The sequence below is a fragment of the Miniopterus schreibersii genome (assembly GCF_964146895.1).
Source record: "Miniopterus schreibersii genome assembly, chromosome: 5".
Lineage (NCBI taxonomy): Eukaryota > Metazoa > Chordata > Mammalia > Chiroptera > Miniopteridae > Miniopterus > Miniopterus schreibersii.
Genome location: NC_138106.1, coordinates 16,498,182 through 16,521,833, shown reverse-complemented (window position 1 = coordinate 16,521,833; position 23,652 = coordinate 16,498,182). Strand labels below are relative to the sequence as shown.

The 23,652-nt window shown below is 36.7% G+C and overlaps 1 pseudogene across 1 annotated transcript in view; it reads right to left on the bottom strand.

Annotated features, from left to right (window-relative positions):
• Positions 1-22,655, bottom strand: part of LOC308557935 (eukaryotic translation initiation factor 1A, X-chromosomal pseudogene) — a 34,307-nt pseudogene extending 11,652 nt beyond the window's left edge. The window contains exon 1 of the transcript in view: positions 22,524-22,655. The product of the transcript in view is annotated as a eukaryotic translation initiation factor 1A, X-chromosomal pseudogene (transcript). The remainder of the gene's footprint in view (positions 1-22,523) is intronic.
• Positions 22,656-23,652: the final 997 nt, after the last annotated feature.

Below are 23,652 nucleotides of genomic sequence, written 5' to 3'. Positions count from 1 at the left end.
TATAAAGTGTATTTTAACATGTGTGTTACAGAATTTGTATTATGGTTTGATTAAGGAGCCATTGTAGGTGAAAATCTCAGTGGAAACTTGAAATTTACTTAAAACAAAGAGACCAATAGTCTCTCCCTCCTTATTTTGTTCTCTGCAGTTGACCCTTATCATTTAGAAATTAATTCACGGATATCTGAAAATAGACTGGGCAGAAGGGAGGGATTTTGTATGATATATAATTCTTGAAGAAATTTTTCAGCCGCCCTCCCCAAACAGAAGTAAACAAAAAGGAAGGAAATGTTAGATTGATTGGCCTGTTTGAATTGGAATGAAAAGTAAATAAAAAGTAGAAGCATTTTATCCCATTTAAAACCCTTCACAGTTTAACATGTTATGTGTACCCTTGTATAGAAATAAGCAGGAGGCTTGTTAGTGTTACTTATTACTTCATTCCTGCCTAGTTTTATAATCTTTAAAGCCTGTTAAACTGCTAACCGTCTGGAATTGTGTGGTTGACACTGGTTTGCAGGAAGAGTAACAAACACAAGGTAAAACTGCTGCCGCTAGAAAAGAATTCCAGTTTCCTTCCGTGTAACCATGATGCATATTTTATTTCTAATTAAGGGGGCAGTTTGTCAATATTAAGCTTTTCAACTGAACTTTCATTTTCAAAATAACAGGAAAACAGAGAAATTCCCAAGCTCGATAGTAATTATTTGTTTTATGCTGCTAATTCACTGACATGACAGTTCTGTGAATAATGGTCAGTTTATTCATGAGGAACCAAAAAGCTTTTTACAGAATCACAGACAATCTTCAACAAGTTGAACAGAAACGCGAGTTGTCGATAAATTGCAGCAGTATGATTGTTATATAAAGTCTGACGATATATAAAAGTGAACATTCTTTTTAAGGGATATTCACATAAGAAGTAAAATTATTAAGAAAACCAGGGAATTGTTATTACAAAATTCAGGATAACTAGGGATGGATAACTAAGTCTATTAGGGATGGAGGGCTATGTAACCATGGAAAGCAAACAGGGAGCTTCAAATATATTGAAAATGTTTTAGTTCTTAAGATGGTTGATGGGAGCATAGATGTTATGTATATTATGCTTTACATTTTATATATATGATAAAATAACTCATAGCTTTCAAAAATGCCTTGTATTTTGGTTTCTAGTGTTTTCTTTCAACTGTTATGATACCCAAACAATCCTAAAATTACTCATCTATAGGGATAAAATGTCACATAGAATATTTTCAAATTGATAGACTAGTATCTTAAAAAGTTTGAGCTATCCCCTGCAGCCAGGAGCAAAATAGAAGCAGAAAATCCCAGCAGGTATGAGAAACCGAGCGCAGCGTAACCAGAGGGCAGCTATGGGATCATGCAGGGAGCCTGGCACCTCAGGCACCTGTGCCGAGCAGGGTAAAAAGATCTGAACCCAGCCCGCCTAATGCTGGGACTTTGGTAGTACTGTGCATATTAAAATAAGATGACCTATAAGAAAACCCTTTAACAATGGCAGACTAAAAAGAAAACTGTCTAATCTCTGTTTTAGTTAACAGAAAAAAAAAATTTACGGGTTCAGCAAGGACAAAGCTGCCCACCTTGAGGACACACACTCTCTTTCCCAAATAAGTGAGATACTGACGGTCTCATTCTGAAGATGTGCTAATGGACCCTGAAATATAAGAATTCAGTTTACTCTGATTTGTTCATAATAAACATGATCTAAACAATCATTCCACTGTTTCTTAAAATTAATGGACAGATAATTCATAAATGAAAGAACTTGTAGCTAATGTGAGTTCCAGAACCAAAGATTTTGAATGATAGAATATTCAAAGGCAAAATAATGCAGAACTCTCTGAATTCAAAGGACGGGGTGCCTGTGGAGTTTAGTTGGCAACCGACTGGGGATGGTGAATTGGCAAATATTTGTATACAAATTTAGAATTGAAGCCAGGATTATTTAAGTAACTGCAAAGTAAATAAATACATGATTAATGATCAAAGAAACCTGCAAACTTTATTTCTAGAATTCTATCTCCTACAGAAATTCACGTAATGTACACAGATATATATGCAGTGGTACTTACTGCTATATTTTTTGCAAAAGCAAAAGAAATATAAAAGAGTGAAAACCTTAATAGAAACCTAAACTTCTGTTAGTAAGAGAATGATTACAATGATTAAACTTTTATTAGCAGGGTAGTGATTATAGCTGTAGATACTTCACTGCTCTTACAGAATATGAAGTAGGGCTATGTGTCCTGACCAAGGAGAATATATTATGAACAGGAAAAAAAAAATGTTGTTTAACAATATATAAATGTGTTCCTTTAAAGATAAAATAATATAGTATTATTAAAATAAGTAAAATATATAATACAATCTTATTAAAATATGTGGTCAGAGCCCTGGCCGGTGTGGCTCAGTTGGCTGGGCATCGCCCCATACACTGAAAGGCTGCCAGTTTGATTCCCAGCCAAGGCACATGCCCAGGGTTCAGGCTTGATCCCGGGTAGGGGCAAACGGGAGGCAGCTGACCGATGTTTCCCTCTCATTGATGTTTCTCTCTCATGTCGATATTTCTCTCTCTCCCTCTCCCTTTCTCTCTCTCTCAAATATCAATAAAAATCTTTTAAAAAAATATGTGGTCAGAAAAACTTAAAGGATGCATGTCAGCTATTAAGAATGGTTACCTTGGAGGCTTACTCTTAAAGCAGTGGGCAAGAGGGTAGTAACTTACTTTTTTACTTCCTATGCTTCCATTTTACTTTATTTACAAAAGTACACATTACTGTTGCAGGACTTTATGCAGTCTCTAGGGCTTCACTTTTTATATATTGTGACCTTCTACCTCTTTATTTGCACGTATAATTAATTACAGACATGTTAGACATAACCTATAAATCTCAGTGATATTAAATGGTTGTGTTACAGTAGTTATAAGTCAGATTAAAATACTTTAACACATACAGTGTGATATTGTGTATAGGTTATGCAACAATCCTAAAGCTGTAAACTGTTGAAGCATAAGTCATTGGTGGCTTGGCCCACCTTCCTTCTTATCGGGAAGACCGTCCTTCAGAGGTGTCTACTGCAAAAAGTGTTTCTGTTCCTGTATCTTCACCAGTCATTTCCTACAAGTCAGGGCTTTACTTATTGTTTTATTGTCTTAAAAAAGAGAGAAGATGTCAGTAGTGCAGATTAAATTTAAGTGCTTGTTACATCTATAGCCATTACATTATAAATAGTACAAAAAAACAAAAACTGTTCTTCCAGTATCAAAAACGTACATGATTCAGCAAATTTATATATGTCATTGAATGAAATTCAACAGAAGACTGCAATGTTTTACTTCTGTCTTACTCATTAGCAAAAGCAAAAATATCATCTAATAGTCATGTGGGACCTATTCATTCAATTGCGGCCAGCGGTAGCCTACAGATGCCAGAGTTTGGCCAATACCAACAAGGCATTCCATAAGAATCAGTTGGCTATGTGGAATCTACAATAATGAACATTACATATTTTATTATTTGTAAATAGTGTGCTTTATATCTTTTATAACACACACACATTTTTCAGAGCTGGTTGTTTAACATTTATCAGCATACTGCTGAGTTATGGGAGCATAACTGTTGCTCACTCAGCTCCAGACTTCATTAGCAGACCCTGTTGATGTGTCTGCTCCAAAGAACCCGTGCACTGCGTAGAACCAGATAGGCAGAGGTCAATTCAGAACAGGGAGGTGATGGCAAAAGGCCACATTTTAAGTCCAGCATCATCTTTTCTGTGTTTGGATACATGCTTTTTAGGACTAGCTGTTTAAAATAAAATCCTTTCACAGAGTCTATGAATAGGCCTCCTCGGACAGTAGTCAATTAAAATTTCATACACACCTACAAAAAGCTGTTTTGAAAATAAGCCTGAGGAAAAATGGATTGGATTTTTTAAATAATCACAAATATTATTTCATGTTAAAAGAAGTTAACTGTTATTTAATTGACTTAGTTTTCAACTTCAGGAAAAAATATCCAACACAAACACGCTTCCATACAAAAAGCACTGTTGCCCTAGGGGTGTCAAGGGGAAAAGGGGGAGTTTGGGTAAAGCACAGCGGGATTTGGCAGCACAGAAAGGAAATTGTTGGAGGCTAGACATGTACTCTGTCACTGTAAACCATTTTGGTTTTAAATTTGGGGGATAGATAAAGCACAATAGATTTTTTTTTAATTACCTTTCATTATCTTGCTTGGTTGAAATGTGGACCAGTTTCTAGCAGTTCTTTTTTGTCTACTTCAAATGGTAGTATTCTTGGGAAGACACATGAAAAAGGGTGGGGAAAAATGGAGACATGTACAACCAATAATAACAACCAAACAGAGTCCAGTTACTTTATCACATTTAACACGCAGTCCTGCTTTTGCATATTATTTGGTCCAGAATATATGCACAACCAGCCAGTGACTTGCTAAATTCCTCTCATGTACAGAGTTCAAAGGCTCAGCATGAGCAGCAGGACCTAGTCAGCTTTGTTCATGAGCGGGGCCGCCCGGTCCTCTTGCCTTTAGCTTCTGTTTAATACCAGCTGTTTGTTCTTTCGGGCCCTCCCCCTTCTCTACCTCCTCCAGGTTTCATTTTAAAAACCTACCCCTAGATACCCAATTTGATTCTTCTGAGTTGCCTTGGCAACTCTCAAAGATAGGATAGCTCGCAGCTTCCCAGCCCAATTCCATCACATTCCTCAATTAGTTTAGTTTAGGTAAGCCTTTTATGAGCAGGCAGATATTCCTTAGAACTATCATCAGGAATTGGCTCACTCTAAATTGTGTTTATAGATCCTCACAGGGTGATTTCCTACACGCATCCTCCAGGCTCTTGTCTTGTAGGGTCCCTTTACCTAACGCCAGAAGGCAGGTCCAGATTGTTATACAACCCATTTTCATGCTTCCTTCCACTGTCTGTCAACTTTACCTTGAAGATTTACTTTTTTCAAGTGTCTCTTGGCTGCCCTGCCCTTTGGCATCTTCTAAAGCTTGGCATGGCTCCTTGGTTGGCAGTCATTATCAAGGTTGTCAGTTTTTAAATCCAGGTTCTCAAATGAGAATCAAAATGTGCATGTTTTAAGCCAAATATGCTATGGCATAGGATGTTTGCAAAGCCGACAGAGATGTCATTCTTTGTTTATATTTTGAGAAGAGAAAAATCACCTCTGCCTACCTTTTCGCCCAAGTGGTGCAATCACACAACAGACAAGGCTGCCTGCCAAACAAGACCAATCTAACTTTGCGCATCCAGTCTCACTGAGGATGGTGGCCCAGGGGGGATTAGCTGGCTCTCCAGATCTGCAGTTATGCTAATTTTGAAAAAATTAGGTGGGGACAAATTTTTATCATGAGCATTTGACATCATTCCTTTGAAAATCTAGTTCTGAGTATTGAATACATTTAACATAAGGCACAGAAACAACTAAGAGGGTTGTTTACTTTAATTCTTTGCATAAAATGTATGAATTAATTAAGCATTTGACACCACTTTAAAGATGGTTGAATATAAAAAAACAATCTTGTGCTGGCTTACTCTCTTACATAGCAAATTGAATTAGATTTTCATCCTGTAATTTATGCTGAATTAAACCAATCCTTTGCTATTACATGCTTTCAATGAATATAAAAGCCAAGAGATAAAAACGAAGTTGTTATAAAGTAATAAATTACATATAGATGAATGGAAACATTTTTCGGAGTATTAATTCAATTCTTGGGATCACACGCTGTTGTACTAGAGCTGAGATTGCCTCTGCAAGTCTAATGGGAGTTGTGAATTCCTCATAGAAAATAAACTTAAGTTTCCATACTGACCTTGCCAATGGCATTTAGGAAAATTGAAATCACAATTTGTGGCAATATTCCCTGTTCCTGGGAGCATTTCACAGTGAAAAAGTACTTTTTCTCTTTCTTATATTTCTCTTCTTTCAAAATATGTGTATATAATACTACACATCTTTGACCAAAGCTAAGCAAAGGTGATCTGATCAATATTTACTGCCTGCAGTAAGTTTAGAGAAAAGCAGTAGACTTTATCTCTTCACAAATGTCCCTGAGGTCAGCATTCTGAAATATCTTGCAATTCTGCTTTCCAAGTATTTCGGAATCTTCAAAGGCTTGAACACTTCATAATTCAGTTGTACTCATAAAGACAACTTGAAAATAACTAAAATACAATGGGTTCAACAAAAGCTATGATCACACAGGATTTGTTTACTTGTTTTTAAAGCCATAAGCCCATGAAAAATCAAATAATTTTTTTTTACAGTGTCAGGGCCTATGAGAGGTAGTCATATATCAAAAATTCATGAATCTAAGAAAAAATTAACATTGGCATTGACCTAGAAAGCTTCGTGATAGATTGTCCAGTCCACCTCTTAACTCAAAATACAAACTTCAGCATACAGGGGTTGTCAAAAGTAGATTTACTGCTGTTTATGTAGAAAAAGACATGCAGGTTATGATTGTTACAGTAGCTTTATTAACTCAAAAGAATGTCACAATGCAACTGTGAACCTGCTTTTGCCCACCCCTGTATTGGTTTAATCATGGGAGAGACAATCAAACACACCATGAGAAAGAGTTGCTGAAATTTACCTATGCACTAAGCAGTCTTCATATATGTAGTACCTTGGATTATTTCAACAAATATAACTGCCCTCAAACATTGTCAAGAAACTGTCAGCATACTGAAGAAAGTTTGGTTATATTTTCAGATAAATAAAATTATTCCGTACTCCTCTCTTATGTAATAGTAATTTTAGGAACAGATTCCTGTGGAGATAAAATAAAATGTATTGTTTCTTTATCAGCTTGCCATATAAAAATGTTTCATTATAATCCAGTCTAGATGGCTCTTTCTGGCATCTACTTGTTTACAAGACTGATTTACTGCCCCAAACTCTTTGTCTGTGCCTAACACCAGCCACTGCTTCTATAACTTGTTCTTATGTAGTCAGTAAAAGAGGTGGTCAGCGTGATATTCTTCCTCATATACAGCTCAGCATGAATATAGCTGCTTTTATTTTTCAAGGCAAGTGACACACTCTAGCTGCTGACTTGTTTTTCCTATTGTGGGTCCATGGAGGAAAATAAACACTTTTGTATTTACTAAAAAGCACTATCTAATGAAGCTTGTTGAGGAGTATAGGCACAGAGGACTTCGGAGATTTCTCATGTTAAGAGATGCATTTATATCTTATTATGAGCCATTTTTGTCCTTCCTTATGTTCTCAAAATAATAAAATCCTTATAAATAGCATCTTTTAACCTGATATACATTTTTGCTGCCTGTTACTACAGTGAAGATATTTATCATAATTAATGATTGAAATTCTAGTGGGGTGTTTTTAATTAAAGTAAATTACCAACCTTAAGGAATCTTTAGGGACTCCCAAGTTGTGAGAATGAGATCCTTTTTCTTTGAACGTTTGACATAAAGCTGCCTTTTCTTTAGTTCACCCCATCTCTCACTCACTGGCCGAGTCACTCCGGCCCCGAGCCAGAATCCTTATTTGTTCTTCTTCCCTCGGGCCTCATACCAAGTCCAACAGCGAGACCTGTCCCCTGGGCCTCCAGAGGAGATCCCCAATCTGATCGTTTCTCATCACCTTCCCCCGTACCATCTTGGTCCTTACCAGCATTCCCTCTCTCCTTGCTTTCCTAAGGTCCGTTCTCCACTAAACACTCCAAGGGGGGGTCTTTAAAAAATGTAAATCAGATCATGTCTTTTCCTCTGCTTAGCACTGACCAATAGCTTCCTACCAAGCTTAGAACAAACTCCAAATTCTTGACCGTGACCATCATGACCTGGCCGTCTACCTCTCCAACCTCTCCTCTTATCCCACCCCTATTTGCTCACAGAAGCCCAGCCACAATGGATTTTTTGCTGTTTCTCAGATATTCAAAGATTAGGGGCCTCTGGGCCTTTTCCCCTGCTTTTCCTTCTTCCATGAAGGCTCTTTCCCTACAACTTTTTATTGCCGTAACTCATCCAGGTGTCTGCTCAGAAAGCATCATCCTGAGGACTTCCTCAGTCCTCCCTCCCTCTGCTTAACTTTTTACATAACACTTACTGCAATGGAAATTACCTTTGTTCCCTTGCTGGCTTCCCTGATTGGAATGGAGGTGTCATGAGCACATGGACTTCTTATACTTTACTGCTGTGTCCTCTGGGTCTCAGTGTCTGTTACATAGTAAGCATTTGTTGATTGAATAAACAAATACATAGAACGTATTCAAAGATGTGTTGCACTTTTAGGATCCCCTTCATTTGTAATGTTTCTTGGACCTTCCTTATTTATCCCATGTCTCTTAGGAATTAAAAAAAATTCCCTGATTTTTTTCTAAAATATTTCTGTTAACATTGCTAAGAGCAGAGAAATGAGCACTCAGAAAAATCTACCTAATCTGTACCGTGTAGTAAAGTATTGTACAATCAGAAATTTTACCTAAAAACACAAATTACATTTTTTTATGTACAGCATTAATTTCCATTATTCAAATAATTCTTAATCTCAAAATTACCCACTTAAAGTTAAATGTTTAAAAATATCTCCCTTTGATACTGGTTTTAAGGCCATTTGGCAGTGTAAGGTCTCTTTGGCAGCTTAAATTCAATAATTATGTCATTTGTCATCAGCAAGAGTGTTCTTAGCTAGATATTCTATTAGTAAGAGGCCAATCTAAAAATTGATGAATATCAGCCACAAATAATTCTGATGTCATTTTTCTTTAATGTACTCAGCAGGGACCATCAAAGCCCCAGGTTGGGGGAGGGGGGGAACTGATCAAAATTCTAGATAGGTTGGGGCTTATTTTTTTCTTTATCTAAATCTATCAGTCTTATGAACTTAAATCAGGCCACTTTTAATGACTTTTCTAACACAGTCATTAATTTAAACTTAATACACAGAAAATGATATGATGTGATTTAATAACTAAAGTATATATAATTTTATTGACCCCTAAACTCTGGTTTATTAAGAATTTAAATTATGATAATAATAATGACAATTAGTCATGGGGATATAAAGCACAGCACAGAAAATGTAGTCAATAACATTGTAATGACTATGTATAGTACCAGGTGGGTGCTAGAAATATGAGGGGGAACACTTTGTGAAGTATAGATTGTCTAACCACTATGCTGTACACCTGAAACTAATTCCAAATAATATTGTATGTAAATAGTAATAGAAATAATAAAATAAAATAAAATAAATGAAAGTATTAATAAGTTTAATTCTTAGGTATGATTAGAAAGAAAACATACCACATTTAGTAGTTGCTCCAGTACTTCTATATCCCTCAGTCATCTTTTTCACCCACTAAAGTTAATGAATTGAAGTATTTTCTCTTCACCAGTGCATTCTGGTCTGACACTATAAATCAGCATTTCCCCAAGTTCTGCAGAACAGAATCTTACAGTGTTAAAAGGTACTTCGCAAATAACAATAGCAACAACAACAATAATAATGCTAATTGGTCAGTAAACTTAGGAAATGAAACTCTGAGCTGATCAAAGTTTAATTTCTTTGCTGTAGCATTTCTCAGAGACTTAAATATGCTAAAATGAATTGTGCATTTCCAAGGGGATTTAACTGTCAGTTTCCCAAATTATCTGACTACTGAAGCATTATTTTAAGGAATATCTTTTGGACAAGTGTTCCAGAAAATGCTTCTGTAATTCATTATCTGCAAACCTTTGACACTTTGTTGTGACAACTCTGATGGTTAGACTGGTAGAGAGGATAATAATTTCAGCAGAACAGGGGTGATTATAACTGGTCTCTTCTGCCTTCTGTTTGATCCCTGAAATTCCAAGCTTAGTGCTTATTACTCATTGTCAAAAACTATGTATCATTAAACAATAACTTTATCCTATATCTAGTCCTACGACCTTCTTAGTGACAAATCCAAAGGACTCTTCCATTGCTTGTTCCATAATCTCTTGGGGGCATTTGATGCTACTGATCACTCACTATGTCTTGAAATTCTTGAATTCTTGGTTCTTCTATCTCTTTGACTCTCTTCTCTTGGTTTCCTGTGTGATTTCCTCATCTGTTCACCCCTTATATGTTGTTTCCAATCTTTTGATAGCCTTCTTTTCTCTCTCTACACTCTCTCCTTGTTTTCTCTCACCCATATTTATTGTTTCAACTGCCACTGTAGACTGATGGCTTACAAAGCTGTAGCTCTGAGATCTCTGCAACCCCAAATGCCTACAAAGCCCCTCCCCTTGAATGTGTAACCTCCAATTAGTTAATGGCCCTCTTCACTATAGTGTCCCCAGGCACTCCAAATTCAAGTTGCAAAAAATTGTCATCTCCCCACCTACCACACAATAAACTTCCTACTTCCTGGTATTTCTTATCTCCATTCAGTGTTGAATTCACAAGAATGATCGTGGTTGATAGTATGATATGTTGAGGAAAATATTTATCTTGGAGACAGATTGCTTAAAAGTAAGTTGTATGGCTGAGTTAATAAATTAAAGAACCCTGGGTAAATCAGTTCACAATTCTGGACCTCAGTTCCCTCATATATAAAATATTAGATAGTCCTATACTTACTTCTTTGTTGCGGTCCTTATTCTTGGAAGATTTTTAGCTCCTAGATTATTGGCACTCCTTCCAACACTGTCCCTTAATGATTTAATCTGCTTGTCCAATCTTCTTTTCACTTAATTCTCCAAATTCCTTTGCTCCAATGGTCATGTTCTCTAGAATACCTCAGCCACTTGTTGCATGGTTGAATAGTAGACCTGTCACTACTAATAAAGCAATCCCTCTAAAACCTTAATTCCAAGTACCCATTCAAGGATGTTACTGCATCAGTCTTTCAACTTCACTGGGACCTACAACTCATTGATCCAAATACTTTTTCTCTGTCCTTTTTTCCGCCCTATTATTCCCCTCCCCCCAAAAAATTATTTACCTCTCGCCTGGAAGAGTGATTTCTATGGCCAAGCCTATGGAATTCCTTTGCATACACCCTGAAATTTTCTCTCCTTCTCTTCCTTGTACTTCCTTGGCAAAACCTCTATTCTGGTTGAATTTGTCTGCCTGACCCATAACTGCTTTGATGCAGGTAACCATGGCTGGAGGAAAACATACAATCATCTAATTTATTAATCATCAGTCTTCCCTTATTGGAAGATAAGCTCTATGTGGACAGGAATTTATCTTTTTGTTTGGTTTCCTAATATATCCCTTGCATCTAGACAGTGCTTTGCATACAGTAAGTGCTTAATAAATATTTTGTAATGAATAAATAAAGCATCTGTGCTCATAATTCACACATTTCATTGATTCAGCCTGTGAATATGTAACCCATTTCTTTCACTGCAAACAGCCCATATATTTTAGAAGAGGCCTGACTGATTTTCAAAAGGATAGATTAGTAATGCTTTCTGTTTATTTTTAAGGCAGCCCTAAGCATATTTGCAAATCATTGAATCCAAAGTTAATATTTTTACTTTGACTGTGGAGCTTTTATGGCAATGTGTGATGATTTGCAAGAACCATGGCATTTTCCTGCCTTAAAGCTTTGAAATAATTATATTTTTAACTAATTCATTATGTAATAAGGAAGTTTAGGCTAGAATGTTACAATATTGGTGTTTTAATGAGAGAAGGCCAGCAAGGCTCCATTATTCATAGCGACATGAAGTTCTTCTTTTCATCTTTTAAGTGACCAAAGGTGATTGTTTCTTCTCTTTACATTATTATGTCAAAATTTATCACAGAGATAAAGAGCATGTACTAGTATTCAAGTTAGGTGAAGATATTTAAGACAGAAATAGATACAACTACCACTGGATTCCCTAAAAGACCCTTCCCCTTCCTCCAGATACAAGAATTTAAAACTCTAGAAGCAAATGGGTTTGAAACAAGACTTGGAATATTACTTGTCAATTAAAACCTTTCAACTAGGTTGGGAAGGAAAACAACTATGATATGCAATCTTCATCATTAAAATGATGGCATAAAATCTTAAGGAAGTAGAAGGAGCATCAGTGAGATCCATACAAGCCCTATGAAATAAGACAAATTCTTTAGATGGAATAATTTACAGGAGAGAAAGAGAGAGACAATGATAGAGACTGAGACCTAAAGACAACATAGCAAAAGTTAGTATGAGAATAATTTTTTTAAAGAGGAGGTCATATTATTTTTATTATTTTATGTACATGTCAAATATTTCATAATTAACTTTAAAGTTAAAAGAAAGAGAAATCATGAGATTGATTTTTAAATATGGTAAATTGTAGGATTAAAGGGCTTGAAAACTAAGTTCTGCCTGAAAACGTCTTGCTTGTTAGTTACGGAAATTAACTTTTCCAGATGAATAGGAAAGAGTTCATCAAATAATCTGTTTATCCCTGAAAGCATTTTTCATCTACTGATACAATACTTTTACTTATCTATGACTAAACTAATTATTTGATGTTCTTGGATGCCATACACTTAGGACATCTGCCTCTTATTTTTAAGGAATCAGTGTTAGGTTGATTTTTATTTTATGTCCATAAGACCCATCAAACTTGCAGTTTCCATTTCTCCTTCCTTTCTGCCAAATACCGATAACAGCAACAACATTAATGATAATAATAACAGCAACAACAACCCATATCATGACACATTGTCCTAAAGACACCCCATATATATTTTGCCCTCACACCAACCTTAGGAAGTTAGTGTTGTTAGCATCCTCTATTATACAAATAGGGAAACTAAGTTACAGAGAGGCAGGAGATTTGCCCAGGATCATAGCTGGTTCCAAGGTTTGTTCTCTTAAACATTACTCTATTCTGCCTATTGACCGTGGCTCTAGGGAGGTAAGGAGTGTTTATTAACTATACACTATAATTTATTCATGCTATAAATAGTTATTCTCTTTCACCCTCCTAGGTGTTAGGAACTTTAATGAACAGGAAGGTCCCACCCTTAACCCTAGGAAGAGAGAGCATTAAATAACCAATAACAACATAAGATAAGAGCTATGGTGCTGGAAGTACCAAGAACTGTAGGTTATAACAAGGACAACAGAGCCACTGTAAGGAGAATGTGATTTCTTACCAAAGTTGGAATTTATACATATTATTAGAACAGGCCAAACAGTCCATTGCTTCAGGCTGGTAGCAGTGAGCTCTAACTGAGTGGAGCAAGAGAGAAAGGTGGTCAGAGGGTGATTAGGAATGAAGCAATATCCAAAGACAAAGAAATCACACAGCTGAAAAAGCCAGCTGAGAGCCTGCCACTTTGCCAGATCCTTGCTGAAGGACAGGGGCAAGCTCAGATTTCTTATTGTGGTAGACAGGGGGATGTGCTGCCCAGAATTCCCTCCACCGAAGGGCTTGCTGCCTGTGGGCGAGGTCGGCAACACACTCAGCCATAGCTCCCTCAGGTCTGTCCTAGCTGCAAAGGATGTCCGTCCCTAGAGAAACCTACTTCCAAGAGCAGCCCACAAGTTAACCCTAAGTGAATAAAGGAGTTCAGACAATTATTTCAAGATAAACAAGTGTAGTCTTTATTTTATATTTTATCTATATCTATATCTATCTATCTATCATCTATCTATCTATCTATCTATCTATCTATCTATCTATCTATCTATCTATCTATCATCTATCTATCTATCATCTATCTATCTATCATCTATCTATCTATCTATCTATCTATCTATCTATCTATCTATCTATCTATCTATCTATCTATCATCTATCATCTATCTATCTATCTATCTATCTATCATCTATCTATCATCTATCTATCTATCTATCTATCTATCTATCTATCTATCTATCTATCTATCATCTATCTATCTATCTATCTATCTATCCATACTCAGGTAATTTCCCTCAATTTCTGGGTTCTGGTGTAGGTAAATTATTTGGATAAGCTTATATTATGTAGTGCCCATCCCTGAATAAATAGCAAACGCATGGGAAATGCATCAGACTTCCATGTCTGATGTCCTTCAATGATTGTTTTGACATCTTTGTAAAAAAAAAATTCTTGATGTTGAGATTTCTTGTTTCTGAGCTTGCAAAAACTAGAGTTGGTTTGCGAGCATTCAATTTGTGCTCATTACCTGAGCACCAATCTTCAGGGTCCCACTGAGAACAGTTCAGACCTGTTTGCCACCCGCGTCTTTCTCCCACGCACGTTTGGCAGTGGCACAAGTCAAGGCTACCTGCTTCCTTTGTGCTCATTTTCGGTACCTTCTCCAGCCCATCTCGCCCTCATTCCATTTGTTCCCTTCGAGCCTGTCATGAAATCGGCACGATATCTAAACTTCCCACAGAATGAAAAGAAAGTCAGAGAAGACAGAAAATAAGTGAATAGAAAACCAAGAAATTATCACCCAAAGAACAAGTCAGAGGAACTATTAAATAACAAAAAGCAGGCAGATCTTAAGTGTCGCTGGTTCTTTTGGGAACAATTCGAAACAAGTGAAAACTCCGAAAACTCTTCTGGATGTATTATGACTTATGCAAGTATTTTTCATGCAAGCAAAAAGCACTCGCTTATGTTTACTGCCAGGCTTCTAGTTTCAATAAATTTGGATTTTCCCCATTTCCTGCTTAGAAATCACCCAAAACCCACCAGGAGAACCAGAAACAAAATGCAGACTCTATACTTGATGACTGTAGAAAGTAAATAAAACCCCAAATCAGGACATCAGCGGAAGGGCTCCCCCAAACAGTGAGGTTCAAACAGGTGCGTCTGCCGATGGGAAAAGAAGATATTCCCACAGCTCTGCATCGTCAGAAACTGACGGCAGAACTTACCCTTAAAAAAATTAAAAATGATTTTTAAAACAAAGAAGCCCCTGATGATGACATCAGGAAAAGTGTAGGAAATCTGGTGGTGGGAGCTTGTCTCCCCCCAGTGTGGCTCTGAAGATAAGCCACGGGCCCAGATGTGCAGGCGGTGCCCCAGATGTGCAGGCGGTGCCCCATCTGCGAGGCTGCTGCCACAGAGCCCCTCCCCGGCCATCGGCCCCCCACTGCTAATCCTGGTTGGGCTTGGGGACAGATGCGCCAAGAATTCACACAAGCCAATCTTGAGGCGTACAGAAAATGTCTGCTGCTGGGAAATAATGGCTGGCCCCCTTTTTTTACCTGATCCTCCAGCAAATAGCTCATCTAGGAAGAATGTACCTAATTTAAATAAGAGTGAAAACCAAGCAGGAACCCACACAGACATGACACAGAACGAGGTCAGAGAAAACGGAGGAAAGGACTAGCAGAAATAAACGGCAGGGAGTGACAGTTGCCAGGAAATAGATTAAAATGCAGTCAAGCTTATTGTTGCAAATTTCTTTTTAAAAATTTTAAAGAAGATTAACTGATATATAAGAGTTCAGGATGGAGAGATAACAAAAGGAGATAAAACATGAGCTGGCAGAACTCAAGTAAGAGAAGATAAAACTATTACAGAAATTAGGCCAAGAAACATAGAAAGCAGGCAACGAGAAATACAGTGAGGCATACATAGAACAGAACCGAGAAAACAAAGAACATGAACTGTAAGAGAACAAAATAATTAAAAATATTTTTAGAAGGAAGAGAATGAATGTACACCAGCAAAAGACAGATAAAGTGTGCATAATTGGTGATCACAATAACAACCACCAAAATGAAGGCAAATACTTAAGGGTAAACATGAAGAAAACTTTCCAGAAAGAAAGGAGTTGAATCCACTGACTAAAAGGGCATATTGTATACCAAGCAAACAAACAAAAAGGGCCCAGGATGGTTAACTTTGAGATATGTCCTGGGAAAATTTGGGGATTCTAAAACAAAGAATCCTTTGAACCTGCTGGCATACTGATCATGTCATCTATGATGAGAAAACAAGCCAGCTGGCCTCAGAAATCTACAAAGAAATATTCAACTCTAAATAACACTGGGGAAGCCCCAGCCACTTGGGCTCAGTGGTTAGAGCGTCGACCCGGGGACTGAAGGGTCCCGGGTTTGATTCTGGCCAAGGGCATGTACCTCGGTTGCAGGCCTGATTCCAGGCCCCCGTCCAGGTGCATGCGGGAGGCAACCAGTTGATGTGTCTCTCTCACGTTGATATTTCTCTCTCTCTCTTTCCTCTCTCTCCCCCTCCTTTCCGCTCTCTCTGAAAAGTAATGGAAAAAAATCCTTAGGTGAAGATTAAAAAATAATAAAACATTGAAGAAGTACCCTGAAAGGAAGAAAGTGACCCAGACATTGTCTTAGCCAAATCCTTGTATAAGTAAAAAGGCCATTAAAAAAAAATTCTGAATATGCAAGAACCCAAAGAATATATTTTCTATCAGTTCTTCATAAAATTGTTAGATAGCACTATACAAATAACACTGTAAGCCTTAAACATACACAAAATTATGTATATTATATCTCTATAGAGCTGGAAAGTTAATTAATTTTTAAAAATTGTTAGAGAACAAACTTCAACCAAACAAGAGATGCCTGGAAACATCATAGCAAACTGACTGGCAGTGAGTATTAATTGCTTTTATCAATAGAAACTAAAACCGAAAAAAGTGGGAATTATGGTTGAATATAGAAATGATTAAAAATAGCAATAGCTGGAAGTAAAAAAGAAAAAGAGGAGATAGAGTAAAGGTATACTGTTTCCCTCATCTATTAATATCTTTTAAAGATAAGTGACACCATATGCATTCATCACTGGTATAGGTATAAATGTCAGATATTTAACATACAAAATACTTTTATATCTTCTTTTATATCACCAAATTCCTCTGAAGTGAATGTTAATTATGCCTACTAAGTTTAGACTGGGAAATTGATATTTTACACAAGTAAATTAACCAGTCAAGCAGCTAATAAGTGGTATATGAGATATATGAAGACAAATCCTCTGATTGCCAAGTTCTGTTTACTCTTTGGATTTAATATCTTTCAAACAGCTCTGGCAGTGTGTAGCATGAAGGTAAAGAATACAGGCTTTGGAATCCCAGCTCTACCATTTACTTGCTATGTGATCTTGGAAAAGTTACTTTAACCTCTCGGTGCCTTGGTTCCATTTATACATGAAGATAATAAAAGTACCAATGTCATGGGCTTCTTGTTGCTGCTGCTGCTTTTCTATAACAATTTAGGAAAAATTTTGAAAATAGAGCTCTGAGTTCATATTCATAAAAACCTTGAACTAAAGGCTTTAACCTAAGTTATTAAACCAACAAAGTATTTTTATGGATTTCTATTATAAAAACAATGTAGATGTTGCATAATTTAGGGAAATTATATAATTATAATGTATGTAATTATCTAAATTATAAGGTTTTCTAAATATCCCCCCAAAAATCACTAAAAGGCAAATATTTTGTAGTTAGTATTTCTCTTTACAAAATTTTCCTATGCTTTTCATTTCATAAGTGGTGATCAAATTATATGACATTTTATATATCATGTAAATTTTTTCACATTATTCAAAATCCTTAAATATGATTTTAATAGTTGTACAAAATCTCATTCTATAAATAGGTTATCATGTCTGACTATTCTTTTGGTGTAATGATTACCTTTTTAAACTAAATCATTTTCTTTACTTGTAATTATTTACTTAGAAATACAATTACTCGGTCAAAAATGATTAATGCTTTTAAGACTTTTAACATATTTTTAATTTTTTAATCCTCACCAGAGGATATTTTTTCCATGCCCTTGACCAGAATTGAACCAGAGACCCAAACTCTAACCACTGAGCAAAACAGGCAAGGGCTTGGCATGTATTTACTAATTACTATGTGATAAGCCATGTAAAATAATTGAAATAGTACTGAAGGAACAGAAGAATACTTCATATATTCAGGATATTAACTTTTTATCTATTTATTTGTTGTAAGTATTTCCCTGTTGGTGGTTCATCACACACACACACACACACACACACACACGTCATATACACATATATAGTCTTTTTAAATGTAAAATTTTACATTTTAATCACATCCATTGATGCTTATGTTTATAATTTCCTTTAAGACTTTATCTAATGAAACCCTTCCCCAGCTGGATACCTAATATTTTATTCAGTTTCCTCATTTAATAGTTTTAAGCCCTAGACCTTAGATTATGTTTAATCCCACATGGTTCATGGTTTAGCTACATTTTTCTCTAACATTCTACTTATGCTAATGAGACTAATGATCCGGATGAAAAATCAAAGTTATTAATATTAGTTTAGGCTTCATAAAAATTTCCTGTGTGTCTAGCTGAAAACAAAAAATACTTAAGAAGTGGCTAAGTATAGAGGCCGCATTCCAAGATTGCTAGGGCCCTCAGTTTCTGTCTGTTTCATTTTGGTTTTCGGATCAAGTAAATCACATCCTCCAAAACCACAAGAGAAATGAAATCCCAGGAAAAACTGTAAGAAGTTAGGTTGCTTTTAGATTATTAATCTTTAACTCTTGCATTTAAGAGACAAAACAAAGGGGCTTACTATTTTGTAAAAAATCTGGTAAGTGGCTACGGTTCATTTATTCCACTGGTTGGGGCATATTTTGATAGAACGTGTTGAACTTAGAAGGGCCTCTTTAGGGTTATCCGCTCCAGCCACCCCCTGTTGTCACGTTGTGGTGTTAGATACAGCTAAAAATTTGAGTTCGATGCCTGAACATGCCCAGAAACTTTACAGAAAGGAAAACTTTCCTTGTTCCCAGACAAAGCCATGCAGTCAGCCATTTCATAAACTAACAATAAAATGAAATTGAGCAACCATTACTGTTGCCATAGTGAATCCACATAACAAGAAAATGGATAGGTACTAACGATCAGACTGTTGTCCCTGTGGAACAAGCCTTGGTCTGAACCAGTTTTGCTGTATTAACAGATTGCTTCAAAGAACAGGAAGATGGCCTGATAGCGTGCCAGTCCTACATGACTCACTCTCATACCACTGTTTCGATATGTATATATTTGAAATATGGTGAGCTTATCAATAAAATGTTTGTTTTATTTCTCAAAAATACTACATTAAAAGGGAGAGTTAGAAAATCAAGGATATTAAATAATTGTTCTAAACCCTTGAGCAACAAGGCTTTTAGGATTTGTATTAATCACATTTCCAGCCGCCACACCATAATAAGGGGCATTTTAGAAAGAAGAGAGCAATGTGTCTGTGTTCTAAAAGGATCATATTTATGAACACATTTCTAATTAACAACCAAAAAAAAGAAACCAAGTTAAATATGGTTTTAAATTGTTTGGAAATCCGATGCTGATAATGTTTTTATATAAGTTCTACTGCATAAAGTAACTTGATTAACTTATTAAATAAATATTTATTGAGCCAGACCGTTGGAATACATTAATGATTTAAGCAAATGAAAATTTCTATCTCTGATTCATGTGAGGGAACTGTTCTGTATCTCGATTGTGACGATGGTCACACAATCCACACAGGTGATACAATTGCATGGAACTAATACACACAAATGAATTTATGTAAAATTAGTGAAATCTGAATAAGGTGGGCAGATTTTCTGGTTGTGATATTGTACTATTGTTTTGTAAGAGGCTATCACTGGAGGAAACTGGGTGACTGGTATATAGGATCTCTGTATTCTTTCTTACAACTGCACGTGAATCTGCAGTCATCTGAATTTTATTTTTTCATTTCTTACCCTCAGAGTTTAAATTCTAGTGGCCGGAGATAGACAAAAAAATAGCAAACATAGTAAATAAGTAAATTACATAGTAGGTTAGAAAGTTATTAAGTATTATAGAAACAATAGGGTAAAGTGAAAAGAACCAGGAAGAAGAACTGGGTCTATTAAGAAGATGATATTTGGGCAAAGACTTAGGAGCTTAGAGTTTGCCTGTGGGAAAAGCATTCAGTGGTGGGAACAGCCACTGCAAAGCCTCTAAGGTGGGAATGAACTTGAGTGTTTAAGAAGCTGCAAGGGGCCATCTGGCTGGAGCAGAGGCAGAGAAGCAAGTGATGAAGTCAGACAACTGCAAAAAAACAAAGGCTGGAGGACCTTCAAGGCCTCTGCAAGGCTTCAGCTTTTTCCCTGAGTTGGGAAGTCTTTGGAAGGTCCCTGAAGGGAGTGGCATATTTGTAAAGGATCACTCCGGCTCCCATGTTGAAAACTGATATAGGGGAGTAAGAAGCACAGAGACTTGTCAGGAGGCTAATGCAGGCATCCAGAAGAGAAAAAACAATGCTTACGTAGGAAACAATGAGAACTATAACAAAAATCTAGCAATTTACTACTTTAATACACTAACTCGCACATTAGTGACTAATATGGCAATTACAGTTTCCACAAACTCACAGTATATTTCCTAGGAGAACTAATATAAGTAGATTCTGCAATGCCTAATTTGTGTAAATTGCACATTTTGCTGTTTACAATGGGAAATCATGAAGATCCTATTTGCAAATGGTAAGCCTTTTCATCATAGAATGCCAAAACGCTTAGAAAAAGTGTGGCCATATCTGATTCAGAAAACTTCTGCTACTCTGACTGCGCCTATTCCCATTGGCTTGCAACCCAAGGGGCCTTTGCAGCTTCATCCCTTCTTCTTGCCTGATGGAAGCTCCTAGGTCAGGACCACCGGCTGGGTAACTCTGGCTCCCTCTGCTGACTCAATCCACCAACCAGCCCGACATAATTAGAAAGAAAAATCAAAAGAAAAAAATGTTTTCTGTATGTTATCCCAGTGTGATGTTATCCAAGCACGCATGTTTAAAGCTTTTGAAGAACACAGATGCCTGCATTGCCTGCTGTTTAGAAACTGAGCATTCTTATCAATTGAATACCATAGACGCTGAGTGCATTGTACTCTACAGCCTATTGTTTATCTCTGTCCTTTTACTCTTAGCATATTCCAGGGGCTGTCTTGACTATTTATATGGTTCATTAACAATATCTCTTTAAAATCATTAAAATATATGCACTCGCTCAAGAAAATAGCAGATGACATTTTGAAACAATTCAATCTTTTCAGTGTCCAAAAGCAGATATTCTTTTGAAAATGTGTTTTATCCTGAAGCTCTGCCAGCCAGGTGGAAAGTTTTAATGCAGTTATAAGTGACTGAAGCTGAAGCAGAAGTGAAATGCACGAGGTGGTCGAAAATAAAAAGCAACAGTCTACTTAAAGAACTCTTGAAAGTCACAGAAAAAGCTGCATATTCAAATATTGAAGACTGCGTCAGTTTTCTTTCTAGAAACGCAATATTGACAATGAAAGTGTTTCCTCATCTGGTCCTGGATATAAAAAGAAAATAGTCTTAGCACTGTTAATTCTACGAAAACCTCCACATTTTAACATCTCTCAACCACAGGCTTCTGTTTTCCTGTTCCCAGACATCACAGCAGGGGGAGTTGCCTCCTACACGAAGGTTTTCTTCAGCCAAAAGATGTCTCATATGATAGAACGTGTCTTTAGGCTTTTCTAGATGGCACAATGCTCCGTAAGAAGAAAAGCTAAATGAAGATTTTTAAATTTTCTATAATTTCCTATCCTGACCACCCATTCATCTAGAAAAGTAGAACACAAATTTGACTTTTTAATATACTGAGGAGAGAAAAAAATACGTTTATAATTCAAAGATGCAAATTCCACAAATTCAGTGTTTTTTACACATTAACAAATAACTTGGTTACGCATCATTTGTTTCTTTATTTGCAAATTAATTTTGTAAATTATTTATTACTTTGAAACACAATTATAATACATCACATTATGAGTGATGTAGGCTGAGGTTTTAAATTTGGGGCAATAAAATATTACACCCTTTGGACACATTCATTATGTTGTCAATATTGACAGTAGATCTTCAAAACCTTTTAAACACTGTGGAAATAAGGATTTATTGTAAAAATCGTTATAGAAAGTGCTTCCCTTGGCTTATTCAGCACCTGTTATTTGTAGCATAATTGAACCTTTCTTTTTAATTTTTAAATAATCCAAGAGAAGAAAATAATGTCCTTTGCTATTTTCCCTTTCTATTAATGTACTTCTCCTCAGTGTAAGAAGCATGCCTGATTACCTCTATATCTGAATAAATCTTTTACAATTCAGTGCCCAACATCAGTCATTTAATTCTAGTGCAGAATAAAAAATGCTTTTTCTATAGTTCAAAATTTATTTCTTCTCCCTCCTTGCTGATGTCCAAGTTAAGTTAAGACATTACAGGAACCTGCTCCTAACTCCTCTCACCACCAACTCTATTCAGACACAATGAATTCAGCGCACTTCCCGCTGACAGGCACCCTTCTGATGTGTAGTCATCATCACGTGACAGTTTTCTGCAGTCCCTGCAGTGATTCGGTTTTCAAGATGCGACTCCTAAGTGGCCGTTATCACCAGGGCTGCATCTCCCTGTAATCTCAGAAACGCCCTCTCTTACTTTATGGACGTTGTTGCTGCTCTCTCGCCTTGCAACCTATTGCACATGGGTTCCCCAGTTTGGAAATCTTTACCCCACACTTTACCCTCTCCTCTCGGCCTCTTGTTATCATTCCCTCTGCCACCTCCTGCTGGGTACAACACGACTTTGCAAACGTTATCCTTGTGCCCCCAGATGAAAACTCGTTTTCTTCAGTTTCGTAGTAAACCAAGTCCATATGCCTTACAGAAGATCCTCTCTGCCTCCCACCCACCAATCCCTCCTCTCTCTCTGCCTCTGAAAGAGAAGCTCTGCTAGTTCGCATCTCTCAGGCATGGAAGCAGGACGTCAAGAACCCAAGGGGTAGGAGTGTGAATGTGGCACAGCCAACAGTGCAGAACCAACCAAGGACTTGAGTAGTGCCATAGCAGCCATCCGTCCGCTCTCCCCGGGTTCTCTACGTACTCCCAAATTATACTCGGACTCCAGAGCAAAGCATGAAGTGCCAATAGCTGATACGGTGAACTCATATTGACTGCCGTATAAACAGTCTGCTCTGCTGATAGGGGAACAGCCAGTAAACAGCATTTAGGCAGTAAGTATATCTCTACTCTCAGAAATTACCAGAAGTGAGGTGGCAATACATGAGTTCAACCACGACAGCCTCATGAGTTGCTAAATCATGAAGCATACTCAACCGGGTTTTATTATCCAGTGTTAAATGGAAACATTATTTCTCAAGGGAAACTAAAACGGAATCATTTCATTTTTTGAAAAAATATTAAATTTTTATAAGGCTCATTAAAGAAAAAAGCAAAACCATAGCCCCCAATTATCTATACTTACTTTACTTTGTTCTGCATTTATACCCCCTGAGATTTGGTAGCACTAACTCTCTGTCATTTCATCTCAAACTGCTTTTCCTTGTCACTTACTTTTTGGAAAGACAGTATTGACAATGAAAGTACTTACTCATTTGTTTGTCTTTGCCACTTTACTCTGAGTACATTCAGGTACTTTAATAGTGCATTAATTATGTAAGGTGCTGTTCTATGTATCAGTGCCATGGTAGGAAAGAGCTATTGTTGAATGGGATATTCCTTACACTTCACATCTCAATCCCCCAACGCAGTATTCTATACATAATAAACTTATCTTGAAGGATTATGTGGCTCGCGCCTGCAAATTTGTGTGATTTTTTGTTCTCTAATCCAGTCATTCATTTTTCATGTGAT